Source organism: Alosa pseudoharengus, unplaced genomic scaffold, assembly GCF_046254945.1.
Source record: "Alosa pseudoharengus isolate Yale_2024_CS ecotype anadromous, Long Island Sound unplaced genomic scaffold, YU_APseudo_1.1 YU_APseudo_1.1_scf_12, whole genome shotgun sequence".
Taxonomy (NCBI): Eukaryota; Metazoa; Chordata; class Actinopteri; order Clupeiformes; family Clupeidae; genus Alosa; species Alosa pseudoharengus.
This window is the reverse complement of record NW_027468587.1, coordinates 26,991,329-26,996,505: the sequence shown is the minus strand read 5'-3', so window position 1 is coordinate 26,996,505 and position 5,177 is coordinate 26,991,329.

Here is a 5,177-nt window from a genome sequence, read left to right as displayed (position 1 = left end):
GGCCAACTTGTGATGTAATCGTAATTGATTCGGCCGTCATGTTAGATTTAATCACAAACATCAAAAAGTTATCACAGGTCGCAAATTTCATCTGATCTTCACCAACATTGGCACAGACCATCTTCAGACTATAACCTATCAATATATTGCTTTCTGGAACAATTGACAGAAGCATTCGGCTGTAACAGCCAATCGAAATTTGCGGCGAAGCCGCCAAACAGGAAGTGAGCTCATATCTCAGCAACCCTGCCATGTATCATAACCAAACTTACTACATATATTCATTACCCCATTAGGAGGACGCTCAAAAAATATGGTGACCTTTGACCTGTAGGGGGTGCTGCAATTAGCAATATTGCATTTTGATGTGTAGTTGCTGATGTGTTATATCAATCTTTTACTTTTTGATGTGAAACTGATGACAACATGTTCCATCCAGTTAATTCTAATGCGTGCGTGCAAGGGAAGGGCAGGGCAGGACGGGATGGGACGGGCTGGGGTGATTAGGAGGGGGGGGGGGCTGGCTGGCGGAGGCGGTGGCAATACTCGGCCCTGTTGATCCCGGGTGTCTGCTGAGTTCTATCTTGTCACCGTGGCTACTCCGGCCTATACTGCTTGGCCCCCTCATTGCTGCTTGCAGCTATATTTGGGGGCCAAGCAGCGAAGCTGCGAAGGCACCCATTGTGTTTCTATTTGTTCTTATTATTATTATTATTATTATTATTATTATTATTATTCCGCCATTGAAGTCAATGGCAGCCCATAGAACCGTCTGGTGAAAAGTTGTGAAATTTGGCACACTGATTAGGGACAGTCCCATGGTTAATGTCACCAAGTTTCATGATGGCACCTCAAGCACTCTAGCGCCACCAACAGGCCAAAGTTGGACATGCGTTCACGCACGTAACTTTTGACCCGTATGGCCGATTGTCAAAAATGAGGTATCATTGGAATCCTTGGACCAATCCGAGTTAAACGCACAGTATGAAGTCATTTTCCGCCATGATGGATTTTCCGCCATATTGGATTTCATCAAAAACACTAAAAAGTCCTCTCAGGTCACATATTTTGTCCGATTGACACCAAACTTCACAGATATCATTTACAGACCATGCCTCATTAATGCATTGCTTTTTGTCTCCGGAACTAAAACCGTTCGCGCGTAACAGCCAATCGAAATTTGTGGCGAAGCCGCCACACAGGAAGTGAGCTCATATCTCAGCAACCCATTGATCTATCATAACCAAACTAAGTACATGGACTCAGGACCCAATCAGGGGGACGCTCAAGAAATCTGGTGACCTTTGACCTCTAGGGGGCGCTGTAATTAAGAAACATACCTTTTGGCCTGTAGCTGCAGTTGTGCTTAGAATTAAAATGCACTAGTGGTGTCTGGTAATACTGTTGGAGGTCCTTAGGCCGACCCAACCCAACTTGTGATGTCATCGTAATTGATTCGGCCGCCATATTGGATTTAATCAAAAACACGTACAAGCTTTCGCAGGTCACAAATTTCAGCGGATCCTCAACAAAATTGGCAGAGACCATCTTCAGACCATGCCTTATCAGTGCATTGCTTTCTGGAGCAATTGACAGAAGCATTCGGCTGTAACAGCCAATCGAAATTTGCGGCGAAGCCGCCAAACAGGAAGTGAGCTCATATCTCAGCAACCCTTGCATGTATCAAAGCCAAACTAGGTGCATGGACTCAGGACCCAATCAGGGGGACACTCAATAAATCTGGTGACCTTTGACCTCTAGGGGGCGCTGTAATTAAAAAAACATGCCTTTTGGCCTGTAGCTGCTGTTGTATTTGGAATTAAAATGTACTAGTGGTGTCTGGTAATACTGTTGGAGGTCCTTATGCCGACCCAGGCCAACTTGTGATGTCATCGTAATTGATTCGGCCGCCATGTTAGACTTAATCAAAAACATCAAAAAGTTTTCACAGGTCGCAAATTTCATATGATTTTCACCAACATTGGCACAGACCATCTTCAGATCATAACCTATCAATATGTTGCTCTCTGGAACAATTGACAAAAGCATTCGCCCCTACCAGCCAATCGACATTGGTGGCGAAGCCGCCAAACAGGAAGTGAGCTCATATCTCAGCAACCCTATAATGTATCATAACCAAACTTACTACATATATTCATGACCCCATTAGGAGGACGCTCAAAAAATGTGGTGACATTTGACCTGTAGGGGGTGCTGCAATTAGCAATATTGCATTTTGATGTGTAGTTGTTGATGTGTTTTATCAATCTTTTATTTTTTGATGTGAAACTGATGACAACATGTTCCATCCAGTTAATTCTAATGCGTGCGTGCAGGGGCAGGGCAGGGCAGGACGGGGTGGGACGGGCTGGGGTGATTAGGTGGGGGGGGCTGGCTGGTGGAGGCGGTGGCAATACTCAGCCCTGTTTCAGCCCTGTTCATCCCGGGTGTCTGCTGGGTGTCTGCTGAGTTCTATCTTGTCACCGTGGCTACTCCGGCCTATTCTGCTTGGCCCCCTCATTGCTGCTTGCAGCTATATTTATTATTATTATTCCGCCATTGAAGTCAATGGCAGCCCATAGAACCGTCTGGTGAAAAGTTGTGAAATTTGGCACACTGATTAGGGACAGTCCCATGATTAATGTCACCAAGTTTCATGATGGCACCTCAAGCACTCTAGCGCCACCAACAGGCCAAAGTTGGACTTGCGTTCACGCATGTAACTTTTGACCCGTATGGCCGATTGTCAAAAATGAGGTATCGTTGGAATCGTTGGACCAAGCCGAGTTCAACGCACCCTATGACGTCATTTTCCGCCATGATGGATTTTCCGCCATTTTGGATTTCATCAAAAACACTTAAAAGTCTTCACAGGTCACAAATTTTGTCTGATCGACACCAAAACTGACACACTTGATCTTCAGATGAAGCCGCACAAAAGTTATTCCTTTTCGTCTTCAGAACTCAAACCGTTTGCCCGTAACAGTCAATCGAAATATGCGGCGAAGCCGCCAAACAGGAAGTGAGCTCATATCTCAGCAACCCATTCACCTATCATAACCAAACTTAGTACATGGACTCAGGACCCAATCAGGGGGACGCTCAAAAAATCTGGTGACCTTTGACCTCTAGGGGGCGCTGTAATTAAGAAACATGCCTTTTGGCCTGTAGCTGCAGTTGTGCTTAGAATTAAAACGCACTAGTGGTGTCTGGTAATACTGTTGGAGGTCCTTAGGCCGACCCAAGTCAACTTGTGATGTCATCGTAATTGATTCGGCCGCCATATTGGATTTAATCAAAAACACGTACAAATTTTCGCAGGTCACAAATTTCAGCGGATCCTCACCAAAATTGGCACAGACCATCTTCAGACCATAACCTATTAATATATTGCTCTCTGGAACAATTGACAAAAGCATTCGGCTGTAACAGCCAATCGAAATATGCGGCGAAGCCGCCAAACAGGAAGTGAGCTCATATCTCAGAAACCCATTCACCTATCATAATCAAACTTAGTACATGGACTCAGGACCCAATCAGGGAGACGCTCAAGAAATCTGGTGACCTTTGACCTGTAGGGGGCGCTGTAATTAAGAAACATGCCTTTTGGCCTGTAGCTGCAGTTGTGCTTAGAATTAAAACGCACTAGTGGTATCTGGTAATACTGTTGGAGGTCCTTAGGCCGACCCAAGTCAACTTGTGATGTCATCGTAATTGATTCGGCCACCATATTGGATTTAATCAAAAACACGTACAAATTTTCGCAGGTCACAAATTTCAGCGGATCCTCACCAAAATTGGCAGAGAACATCTTCAGACCATGCCTTATCAGTGTTTTGCTTTTTGGAACAATTGACAGTAGCATTCGGCTGTAACAGCCAATCGAAACTTGCGGCGACGCCGCCAAACAGGAAATGAGCTCATATCTCAGCAACCCTTGCATGTATCAAAGCCAAACTTGGTGCATGGACTCGGGACCCAATCAGGGGGACGCTCAAGAAATCTGGTGACCTTTGACCTCTAGGGGGCGCTGTAATTAAGAAACATGCCTTTTGCCCTGTAGCTGCTGTTGTGTTTGGAATTAAAATGCACTAGTGGTTTCAGGTAATACTGTTGGAGGTCCTTAGGCTGACCCAGCACAACTTGTGATGTCATCGTAATTGATTCGGCCGTCATGTTGGATTTAATCAAAAACATCAAAAAGTTTTTGCGGGTCGCAAATTTCATCTGATCTTCACCAAAATTGGCACAGACCATTTTTAGACCATAACCTATCAATATATTGCTCTCTGGAACAATTGACAAAAGCATTCGCCCGTAACAGCCAATCGAAATTGGTGGCGAAGCCGCCAAACAGGAAGTGAGCTCATATCTCAGCAACCCTGCCATGTATTATAACCAAACTTACTACATATATTCATGACCCCATTAGGAGGACGCTCAAAAAAATTGGTGACCTTTGACCTGTAGGGGGTGCTGCAATTAGCAATATTGCATTTTGATGTGTAGTTGCTGATGTGTTATATCAGTCTTTTATTTTTTGATGTGAAACTGATGACAACATGTTCCATCCAGTTAATTCTAATGCGTGCGAGCAAGGGCAGGGCAGGGCAGGACGGGGTGGGACGGGCTGGGGTGATTAGGTGGGGGGGGGGGCTGGCTGGCGGAGGCGGTGGCAATACTCAGCCCTGTTTCAGCCCTACAAAATCAGTTATGTTTGATGTGACACTAGTTGAAAGTATTGATCACGAGTGTCTGCTGAGTTCTATCTTGTCGCCGTGGCTACTCTGGCCTATTCTGCTTGGCCCCCTCATTGCTGCTTGCAGCTATATTTATTGGGGGCCAAGCAGCGAAGCTGCGAAGGCACCCATTGTGTTTCTATTTGTTCTTATTATTATTATTATTGGGGGCCAAGCAGCGAAGCTGCAGGGCAACCCTTAGTGATTCTATGAATTCTTATTATTATTATTTAACATCTTTCCTCCGCCATGGGAGTCTATGGCAGCCCATAGAATCGTCTGGTAAAAAGTTGTGAAATTTGGCACACTGATTGGGGACACGCCAATATTTTATTTCACCAAGTTTCATGCCTCCCTGTCGAACCCTCTAGCGCCACCAACAGGCCAAAGTTGGACGTGCGTTCACGCACGTAACTTTTGACCCGTTTGTCCGAATGT